This window comes from Gadus macrocephalus, chromosome 1 (genome assembly GCF_031168955.1).
Source record: "Gadus macrocephalus chromosome 1, ASM3116895v1".
Taxonomy (NCBI): Eukaryota; Metazoa; Chordata; class Actinopteri; order Gadiformes; family Gadidae; genus Gadus; species Gadus macrocephalus.
Genome location: NC_082382.1, coordinates 7,028,200 through 7,040,303, shown reverse-complemented (window position 1 = coordinate 7,040,303; position 12,104 = coordinate 7,028,200). Strand labels below are relative to the sequence as shown.

The 12,104-nt window shown below is 40.7% G+C and overlaps 1 long non-coding RNA gene across 3 annotated transcripts; it reads left to right on the top strand.

Moving 5' to 3' along the window:
* The first annotated feature begins 3,467 nt into the window (after window positions 1–3,467).
* LOC132467322 (uncharacterized) lies at window positions 3,468–10,445 on the top strand. Of its 3 annotated transcripts, none has more exons than XR_009527991.1 (6): window positions 3,468–3,799; window positions 3,899–3,947; window positions 9,337–9,369; window positions 9,898–9,991; window positions 10,068–10,282; window positions 10,432–10,445. It is a non-coding gene; the product is annotated as an uncharacterized LOC132467322 (long non-coding RNA). The 3 variants fall into 3 exon arrangements; XR_009527989.1 differs by adding an exon at window positions 9,643–9,683 and having other exon boundaries at window positions 3,468–3,947; XR_009527990.1 differs by having other exon boundaries at window positions 3,468–3,947.
* The last annotated feature ends 1,659 nt before the right edge of the window (window positions 10,446–12,104 follow it).

Below are 12,104 nucleotides of genomic sequence, written 5' to 3'. Positions count from 1 at the left end.
ACCAGGCTTAAAACCTTCATGTTCTCCAGTGCCTTCGACTCAACACTAGCACTTTGTTTCACTCTTTTATTTTCGACTACAACACTAGCACTTTGATTCACTCCTTTATTTTGAGCTATATTCTTATTATTTATCTTTATATGCTCTCTATTTTTATTACTTTTTATCTTTTATGCTCATTTGTATTCTCTTATCTATTCTCCCTGTTTTGTATTTCTTATGCTCTATGTAAAGCTCTTTGAATTGCCATTGTTGTATGAAATGTGCTATACAAATAAAATTGCCTTGCCTTGCCTTGCCACACATGACTGACTGATAAACTCACATAAACTCAAGATGGCCAGTGCCCTTTTTTTCAGTGTACACTTCCTATTTTCTTGTACGCAAAAATCGTCATATTGCGTCATTGTAAACAGGAAGTGTTGGAGATTGATACGGATCTCTCCAGTCTCTCCAGAAAATAAGGGAATGATGCTCGGCCATTCAAAAATATGAGTGGGTTTCTAACGATACAAAGCTTAAGTGAAATGGGTGAAGTTGCCCTTTAACATACCACATACAACAAACAATGACGTCAGATATATTTTATTTTCATTTATGTTTAATATGTTTAATATTTGTATAATATGTATAATATTTATAATATGTGTTGAATATATATAGAGACATAGATATATTTATATTTATGTTTAATATTTCAAAAATAACAGACGAGAATCTAGCTAGACATCTGACTTAATTATGTCACACCACAGGACAGGGCTGTCACACCACAGGACTCTTTCACCTTTGCAGCCATTTTGAGTCATTGCTACACAAGACTGACCTTGGGCATTACAGTAACTGAATAAGTTCATTGTTTTAAACCTAAATATGATACATTTTTAAAAATATTTAGATTTTTCTCGAACCAAAGCCGTCACCCCACAGGACTATCAAAAATGGACACGTTCTGACAGAAACTATGAAATTGATCAAATTGATGAGAGATTAACACTCACCTTTTACCTTCTTAGCACATCCAAACTTCTGGGGGATATCCTGGTAGGGGGCAAGCCCCCAGGAACACTGCATACTTCCGCAATCCACCAGTGCTCAGCGGCCAAGCCTGGTATTGCAGCTGTTTAAGCGGGCTGTGGACGGGTCCCTCAAATCTTGGGACCCAGAAGTAGATATCTCCGTTCACTCCAATACAAGTGGGGAACAGGAATGTGTCTCCGCAAAAAATGTCTGGATATCAATCAAAGGCTCATAATTACCTTCATGCCATGTCCTAAAAAAAATGAGAGTTTTTTCTTTTCAAAACGCCACCTCAAGCGTTTTATTAGCCGTTATCTCAAATATTTTTTTGCTGGGGAAGAGGGGTGTGCAGCTGAAAGAAGTCGTAGTGAAACAAATGGCATCTGAGAGGGCCTAGTTCAGTGCTCCGTTAACGTGTCCGATTTTTGGACTGGTTCATCTGCTGCTCAATAACCCTCACAGTCCTCTGCTTGCGATCATTGCGATTCATCATGTATTGAACCATTTATTCAAAAGATCCAAAGACAAAGAACAGGTGCATTACGGTATCATTTTATATTGTTGTTGGACCGGAGTGGGGGGATGGGCACGCATGTGTTCTATATTTCTGCATCCGGTAGGTCATGAAATTGGGCATAGCCACCCAGGGGAAAAAAATACTATAGTTTACTACAGTATACTATATATTACTATAGTATACTATAATATACTACAATATAGTGTGGGATTTACTATAGTACTTTTCCAGACATTGTAGTGTACTTTAGTAAATACTATAGTAAGTCACTACACAGTGAAGTATACTATAGATTACTATACTAAACTACAATATAGTGTGGGATTTACTATAGTAATTTTCCAGACATTGTAGTGTACTATGGTAAATACTATAGTAAGTTACTACACAGTAGTATACTATAGATTACTATACTATACTACAATATAGTGTGGGATTTACTATAGTAATTTTCCAGACATTGTAGTGTAATATGGTAAATACTATAGTAAGTCACTACAAAGTGTGGTACAGTATAGATTACTATAGTTAACTATAATATACTATTTTTAATATATATTTTCATTATTCTGTAATTTGTCCTAAAATGAATATGTGAAACATAAGCCAAATATTTGTATTATGTGGAGATTTTATTGTAGAAACATAAACCACAAATAAATATAAAACATAATGCACAACATGCATAGGCTACAACAGCCAGAATATAATAACAATGAAAGAGTACAATTGAAGCCTTACTAACTTTAAACATTTTCTAATACAGGCATCTTGATAAGAATAATTGATTCATCGTGTACGTAGCAAAAGCATTTGCACAAAATATCATTAGGTTTGCAAAGAAGTATTTCATGAGTCTTTCTGAACTGAACTTCACAATTTGCTTAGCAGTATTCACCTTAGCAAAATCATCATAGATTCTTAATTGTCTGGAATCCTTTTTGAATCAAAAAATTTGTAGGTACACCTCTTCACACTTGCATGCTGATAAGCAACCACAATTGAGCTTACAAAGTAGTATGGATTTAATGCTACCATGCTCTCCGTTTTTTAGAGCCACACAAGAATTATTGCGTTTAAAATTTGCTGCATACATTTCCGTGGTGTATAAAGTGTGGTGGATGAAACATCTCTTGAATTCTTTGACACTGGCCTCTATATAATTTCCAAAGAGAATGGACTCCCCCACTGTAATTACTCTTGTTGTGTAATTCCCGACAACCCGAGCACCACTACCTACTTTGCATGATTTTAACACGGTATTGTCTTTGTTAACAAGTTTGTTGAAAATATCACAGACATCATCACTGGCATTGTTGAATAATTCAGTGTGGTGCATTAGTGTTTTTGTGTTAAAAAATCTCTTAAAAATTTGTTCAGGGACTGCCTGTGTACCATTGAACATTTCAAGAAGAGTGCCAATTGTGTCTTCATAAACAAATGAAGAGTTGGCCCACAGCGGACCCCACATGTCAACTGCGTTGCTAAGATGGGTTAAGCAGTGAACATTATAAGATACATAACACTTTCCATAAAGCTCTTGTACCTCGACAACAAAACGCGTAAGACAAGAGGAAGCATGCAAAGGATCAGCTTTTTGGATATGATGGAGGAGTGTGTAGATGGAGAAGACAAGTAATAGCCAGTGATTATAATAAACCGGGGGTAAAACTGTTTTCAAAAGAATGGGGGTTTAAAATAAAATAAATGCCCTCCATTCAGATGCCTTCCAATAGTGTCTCTCGGACAATGACCTTGGACATCTTTTGACTTCATGTGGTGGGTGTATGGTGAGGAGAGAACTGTCAATCTGTTGGATTATTTTCGGTTGTAAATAGAATGGCAAAGCAGAGTTTTTTGAATCACACCAAATACTGACAAATTGTTTTGTTACACCAAGGCAAACAATTAATTGTTAAGCTCGCAACGGTAAGGCACGATAAGGCCCCCTAGCTCGCGGCCTATAATGTGAGGCGCGGGAAGTGTGGGGGTAGTGTGGGGTGCGCGGCCTGGATTTATAGAGAGAAACTTTATTTTGCCCAAAATAATACTAGCATTTTAAACACACATTATGAAAACGTCATAATTTTGACGTTTTCAGACAACAGAGAGGAGTTAGTTTGCAAGAGGAGGCATTATCTTGATGGTGGAGACAAACTGTCGAGCCCGGAGGAGAAAGGGAAGGGGAAAAGGAAGAAACTGAAGAATGGTCGCTATTCTGACGACGACGACGACGACGACAACGACGACGTAGTATCGCTGGTAGGTAACTAAAGTTTTATTACAGAAATGTCATCTATAGGCCTTGTGGATGAGTTAAATTAAAATCGTTGAAAAACTAAACTTCATTATGATTTAAAGGATCCTCAGTTAAGTCAATGTAAGAAGAAGAAGAAGAGAAAAAACACAGGTTGTAAGAGCCATTTTCCTGTTTTTTAGTTGTGTTGTAATGTCTGTGTTGACCACTGAGTGGTGTTGCCGTATTGCGGGTACAGGTGTAAAGGGGACGTCATTTGGGGTACCTCTGTTGTTTGACCCCGGAAGGGCATACGGTTTTTGACCGCAAGAACTACGAAGGTGTTGTTATGTCACTGAGGATCAATGAATGTATTCCGTATTCCCTTGCAATTGGTGTTATCTTGAGGAAATAAACGGGTTGTAAACCGGAGACAATCGCATGGATCAATCATTGCTTCACGTACCTGCATAGTACTGGAAACATCAACACAGCGCGTCAACCAGGTCACCCGGGAGTCAAAACACACGGAGCACACATTGGATGTGGCTCGTATACTTGTCAAAAACCCGCCGTTTATTCAAAACTGCCGGTTGGAACTGTAGGAAACCTTCGGCACGTAAGGCAACTGGTGGCACAAGGACTTTGAAAGCTATTGGTAGCTTAATGCAGCTTCGACTATCGTACCTTTTGGAGGACGTTTGCGGGCTGCAGAAGGACCGGGAAGCTGTCGGGATTTCGGCTGCGCTGGAGTGCGTCTGGAGGCTGCGGGATTTCGAGTAGAATCGCCTGCGGGAGCTGTCAGGACTTGCGCTACACCTGCATCATCGGGTCTAACCATGGGCTACGGTGCTAACGCTGGAGGCTACGGCTGTGGAGTGGACTACATCGTACACAAGCTACTGGACGGCGCACAACACAACATTTAGAGAGCAGGTATTTGTGGAGCCACACACATGCCCGGGCTTTAAATCCAATGCATTGGTGACAAGCTGACAGGACGGTAGACTTTGCATTGACTTGACTTTGTGTTTCAAACTATTGAACTGATTTGTGACTGTTGTTCTAATGGAGGGAAACGCAGCATCAGACATTGTCAACGGGACTGGTAAAATACCAACAGCTAAAAAAGCAATCAGTGTTACTGGTGGTGCTGAAACACTGCCACTAAAGCGGGTGGTCAAACTTACAGCAAATGCGTTGGTTGGTAAACTAGATAGTTTACAAAAGGAAAGAAAAAACAAACTAAATACAGCAGATGTTATAAGAAAAACAATACAGTGTCTAATGTTGAATAATGATGAAACAGAGGTAAAAAATGCTCTTGACAAACTGATAACGGTGTGTAATGAGGCTAAATTCAGCCATGATTCTTTGTTGACCCTATTGCCGTCTGAAGAGAAGGTGAAGCATGAAACATGGTTTAAAGCAAAAATGTTGTCAAATAATGGTTCTATTGCTGATGCTAAAAAGTGGTTGTTGTGTCATGGTCATTTAACTTTACATGAAAATGTTCATGTGGAGGATGGTATCTGTACTGATGACAGTATTTCAAATGTGGGTAGCAAACACTCTAGTCAAAGGAGCCACCGCAGTGGGAGATCAAGCACTGCATCCTCTGGACGGATAATGGCTGAGGCAGACAGAGCGGCACTTCTCGCTCGCCAAGCAGCCCTAAAAGAAAAACATGCTCTGGAGGAACAGCAACAACAGCTAAAAAGCAAAATGGAGGAACAGCAACAACAGCTAAAAAGCAAAATGGATGAGCAAGAACAACAACTGAGGAGGAAAAGAGAGGAGCTTGACTTGAAATCCGACCTTGCTGCATGTAATGCAAAGCTGGCAGTACTGCAGGCGTGGGAAACAAAAAGTTATTCTCAGTTAGGCTCAGATGGTATGAATTCCTATTTTGAAAAAGGAAAAAAGAAAGAGGACTCTGTCGTTGTCCTAAACCCCATGGTGAAGGAGTATGAGCCTACATGCAGGCCTGTGCAACAAATTTACTGGGCACAATCATCATTAACATCTGACAAACATACATCAATGGACATAAGGCCAAAACAACCTGTGCAATTGTTAGGAAACATCATAGCAACATCACAGCATGCACAGTGCCAGCCTACAGTTGCTCAGTCAAACGATGGACCAAGACAACATGGTAGTCATCAAAATCTTTCTGACGACATAATTAATATCATGAGCAGACAAAATGAAATTACTGCTGCTCTGGTGCAACAACAGCATTGCTTGTCTCTACCACCAAGAGATATTCCTACCTTTGAAGGACACCCTCTCACATACAGGTCATTCATAAAGGCATTCGAGCAAGGAGTGGAAGGAAAGGCAAGCAATGCTGATTGTCTATACTATCTGGAGCAATATACGAGAGGACAGCCGCGAGAGTTGGTGCGTAGCTGCCAGCATATGGATCCTGAGAGTGGCTATGGAGTGGCGAAGGGTCTTCTACAAGAACATTTTGGGAACCACTATACGATTGCAACTGCTTATATGGAGAAAGCTTTGGCCTGGCCATCAATTAAACCTGAAGATGTGGATGCACTCCAAGCCTATTCATTGTTTTTGCGTGGTTGCTGCAATGCAATGGAGGATCTCCAGTACTTACAAGAACTTGATATGCCAGTTAACATGAGGGCCATTATTTCCAAACTACCATTTAAAATGAGAGATCAGTGGAGAGTCAGAGCTCATGATGCAATGGAAAGAACAAATGACAGAGCACACATCAAAGACCTAGTGTCGTTTGTTGAACGCCATGTGAGAATTCTGTCAGACCCATTGTTTGGCAACATACAGGACTCCGGGTTTGGAGCTGCAGGGCCAAAGACTTTCACCAGGTTTACCTCACAGATCAGGAACAGAGTTAAGGAAAGTATTTTTGCCACTGCAGTAGCTTCTACAAACGTCACTGAAAGAATTAAAGAACAAACAAAAGTGGAGAAAGCTGGATGCCTCTGCTGTTCTCGTGGGCATTCATTGGATGAATGTAAGGAGCTCATTGGATGGGGGCACAAAGACAAAATTCAATTTTTGCGTGAAAAAGGAGTTTGTTTCGCATGTTTATGCGTGGGTCACATGAGCCGTTACTGCGAGAGGCGCATGATATGCAAGATCTGTGGTCAAACTCACCCTACCTTGCTTCATATAAAAAGGCAACCAGCTCTGGACCAGCAAGAGGAACCTCCCAATGAACAGCCTGCTATAGTTACAACATGTGGACATACAGGGGCCGGTAGAGACCAGTGCGCTTTGTCTATCCTTCCTGTGAGGGTGAAAGCTTCAAAGGGAAATAACATCATAACAACATACGCCTTTCTGGATCCCGGCAGCTCAGGCACCTTTTGTTCGGAAAATCTAATGAAGAAACTGAATGCTGCGGGCAACAAAATCAGCTTCCTGTTACGCACAATGGGGCAAGAAACAGTGAAGACTGCTTATTGCTTAGCTGGGTTGGAGGTTGCTGGGCTTGACAGCAGTGATTTCTATGCACTTCCAGATGTTCTCACACAGGAGAAGATCCCAGTGACTGCCGATGACATAGTGACACAGGAAGATCTGTCTCAGTGGCCATACCTAGAAAAGGTACACATCTCAAGCATCAAGGCAAATGTTGATCTACTGATTGGAACTAATGCTCCAAGGTTATTGGAACCATGGCAGGTCGTCAACAGCTGTGGGAATGGCCCATATGCTATTAGAACTGTGCTAGGATGGTCAGTAAATGGTCCACTAAATGGAAACTGTGGCACCATGGAGGAAAAATGTCCCTCTGCTACGGTTAACAGGATTGCTGTGCATAAACTGGAGGAAATGGTGGCTGCTCAGTACAACCATGACTTCAACAACAAGAATCTGGAGGACGACCTGCTTCGAGTTGGAGGAAGGCTCAGTAGGGTAACTCTGCCAGAAGAAGTCAAGCATCCACTCATCCTCACTAAAGACCAGCATATTTTGACTCTTATTCTCAGGCATATCCACCAGCAACTGGGTCATAGTGGTAAAAACCACACACTATCCAAACTCAGGAGGAAATACTGGATCACAAAGGCTCCTTCAGCAATAAGAAAGGTCATAAATGATTGTTGGACGTGCAGACTCCACGCTGCAAGAGCAGGTGAACAAAAAATGGCAGACCTGCCTTTAGAAAGGACTTTGCCTGACCTACCTCCTTTCACAAGTCTTGGTGTAGACCTTTTTGGACCTATCGAGGTGAAGAGAGGAAGAAACCTCTGTAAACGCTACGGGGTGATTTTACCTGTTAAGTAAGTAGAGCTGTGCACCTGGAGGTTGCAAACTCGCTGGATACTGATGCGTGCATTAATGCTTTGCGGCGCTTCATAAGTAGAAGAGGCCAAGTTTCTCATATGCTATCCGACATTGGTACCAATTTCGTTGGAGCAAATAGAGAACTGAAGGAGGCTCACGCTGCACTTAATCATGAACAGATTCAAAGATCTCTCATTCCAGCAGGAGTGAACTGGAAATTCAAACCTCCAGGGGCATCTAATTTTGGCGAAATTTGGGAGCGCATGATTCGTACAATAAGGCGTGTTCTCAAATCTGTATTGCACCAGCAGAAATTGGACGACGACGGCCTCAACACGGTTCTCTGTGAAGTGGAGGCCATAGTAAATGACCGGCCCATCACCCAGCTGTCCGAGGATCCCAATGATCTTGAACTTCTCGCACCAAACCATATCCTCCTCCTGAAAGGCAAACCTGCATTACCACCTGGGGTGTTTGTGAAACAAGACCTGTATGCAAAGAGAAGGTGGAGACAGGTTCAATATATAACTGATCTGTTCTGGAAACGGTGGGTTCAAGAGTACCTCCCTCTGCTGCAAGAACGGCAAAATGGAACAATGAAAAGGGGAATTTGGTGCCAGGAGACATTGTCATAGTCATGGATTCGGCTGCACCTCATGGCTCTTGGCTGCTCGGACGAGTAGTCGAGACCTTTCCCGACAAAACGAGTTTGTACGGTCCGTTCGTCTTAAGACGAAGTTTAACACTGTGGTAAAACCAGTGACCAAATTGTGTCTGTTAAACGCAGCTTAAGATATCTGATGATAATGCAGTAATGCATGACTGGTATTAATGGCTCTTTGTTGTTTTGGTTTAAATGTTAGCTCCATCCATCGCTTGCATTTAGGGGCCGGAGTGTAAGAGCCATTTTCCTGTTTTTTAGTTGTGTTGTAATGTCTGTGTTGACCACTGAGTGGTGTTGCCGTATTGCGGGTACAGGTGTAAAGGGGACGTCATTTGGGGTACCTCTGTTGTTTGACCCCGGAAGGGCATACGGTTTTTGACCGCAAGAACTACGAAGGTGTTGTTATGTCACTGAGGATCAATGAATGTATTCCGTATTCCCTTGCAATTGGTGTTATCTTGAGGAAATAAACGGGTTGTAAACCGGAGACAATCGCATGGATCAATCATTGCTTCACGTACCTGCATAGTACTGGAAACATCAACACAGCGCGTCAACCAGGTCACCCGGGAGTCAAAACACACGGAGCACACATTGGATGTGGCTCGTATACAGGTCTTAACGTCTTAATGGAACTGGAAAAGCAAGGTATTGGTGCAGTGATGTACAAATATTCACCGTATGGAAGTGCTTCTTAACATCAGTGAATTATTGTAATGTGATGTAGCCTAATGTTGTCTGTCATATTGTACACCATGGGGTCGCCAACTGGCCTGCTTTGCCTGGCCTGTCAGATCATTTTGACTTGATCTCCTGTTCCGCCTGCATTGTCTACTCGCTTAGGCTCATCCCCCCTGCTGACCTCTGTTGTACAGTCTTGATGTAACCCTTAACTCTATGTACATCTTCTGTTTGTCATAGGATCATGTCAGCTGAACTCAATTAATGAAACCAGGAATGAAGTAAGATCCACTAATGCAATAAACTGTCTGCACTTAATGTTCTACCTACAATTAAAGTTGTCATTTCCTAACTCTATAGTATAGGGATAGATACAGCAATATATTCCTGTAATCTATCAGCTGTAAGCTTTGTACCCTCTAACTGGCTTCTGTAGGTATTTGCCCAGGTGTATGTGAGTCAGTTTTGTTTTTTTAATGGAATTTTTATTGTCAGTGCCATCACCCATCTTGTGAGCTGTTGAGGGAGAACAACCACAGGCTGCAGAGGGAAAATGATTCTCTCAAGGCAAAAATAGCAACATTGAAATGTAATGCTATTGTTGAAAAATTTGTTTTTTCTGTTTTACATGTTAGCTAAAAGGCTATTGTGAATCCTTTGCTCAGTGCTGCCAGACGTTTTGCAGAAGATGGAGGAGTTTCTCCGCTCAGCACCAAGACCAACGACAACACCAATACCAGCACCAAGACCAACACCAACACCAAGACCAGAACCAACACTATCACCAGCACCAACAGCAGTTCCACCACCAGCAACAGAAGACCCATCACCAGCTCCAGGTCCATCATCAGCATCAGCAACAGAGGCCCTGGGCCACTCTGTAAGAATCTGTTTGACTTTATTTGTGTAGGTTAAGTTACTTACTAACACTCGGTTAATCTAAATGCATATATATATATCATTGAGGTAAACGCTAGTCTGCTGTATGTTGAAGTAGATTTGTGGTAATGTTATCTACTTGCATTAAAGGTCATTCCAAAAGGTCAAAGAGGTAATTCACGGAATTTCGAAGCCATTAACGCATATCTGTAACTTATCATTTAAAACTGGTAAATTCCCCCAAAAAATGAAAATTGCAAAAGTCATACCGCTGTACAAAACTGGAGATAAATACCACTTCACAAACTACAGGCCTGTTTCACTGCTTCCTCAATTTTCAAAAATTTTAGAAAAACTCTTTGCTGACAGATTTAACAAATTCATCAATAAACACAATTTACTAACTGACAGCCAATACGGATTCAGACCCAACCGATCCACTTCATTAGCAGTCATTGAGCTAATTGAAAAGATAACAAATTCCCTGGACCAAAAGAATTATGCAGCTGGTGTTTTTATTGATCTCAAAAAAGCATTTGATACCATAAATCATGACAGATTAATCAATAAACTAGAACGATATGGTATCAGGGGGGTTGTATTAAACTGGCTGAGGAGCTATCTACAGAACAGGCAACAGTTTGTGAAGATGGGTGAACATATGTCATCTTGCTTGGACATTGTCTGTGGGGTCCCCCAGGGGTCAGTATTAGAGCCAATTCTTTTTATTATCTACATCAATGATACATGCAAAACATCAAAGATTTTACAATTTGTGTTATTTGCAGACGACACTAATATTTTTTTGTACGGGAGAGGACTTACAGCAGCTTCTGGAGTTAATTACAACTGAAATGAGCAATTTTGGTTTGACAATAATAAATTGTCATTGAATCTAAGTAAAACAAAAATCATGTTTGGAAACTGTAATTTAAATAATGACGTAAATGTTAAGATTGACGGTGTTGATATTGAAAGAGTATGTATATAAATTCCTGGGTGTGACAATAGACCATAAGCTCAGCTGGAAACCTCACATAAAACATGTTAAATCTGAACTGTCACGAAGCATCTCAGTCCTGGGTAAAGCAAAGCATATATTGGATCACAACTCATTGCATATTCTTTACTGCTCAATGATCTTACCTTATTCAAATTACTGTGTGGAGGTCTGGGGGACCACTTACAAAAGCTCACTGCTACCACTAGTCACACTTCAAAAACGAGTTAAACAGTTAAACTTTAAGACACTGGCTGTACGCATGACTTTAAAATGTCATTGCATCTCAATTGGGGGTGTGAAACTGTGGAATGGGATGAGCAAGGAGCTAAAGCAATGTCCAAACATGATCCAGTTTAAAAAAAGGTTCAAAGCAATGATTTTCAAAAGGTACAGGGATGAGGGACAGAAGTAAGAAGGAAAATATAAAAAAATAAATAATAATAATAATATATATGAAATAATATATCAAATAAAGTATAAAGAGAGATTATGAGGAATACAGGAAGTATATATTAAATAAATATTAATTATTGAACTGTGGAAAAGGGGTAGGATTAAATAAGTATTACACTTCTTCCTACTCCTTTTCAGACATATCAATTGAATGTATGTCATTTTTTTTTCTTTTTGTTTGATTTGTATTTTGATACGTCTGAAATAAATGAAATCAATCAATCAATCAAAAGGACTTGTGGAGCGCTGCTCCTTCCAAAGCCCCCAGAAGTTCATAAGTGATCTCCTACATGGGATGTATACCAGGGAATATATGGCAGGCCATTCAGTGACTGGCCAGTCATCCAGCAGCTGCACAGAAGGAAAA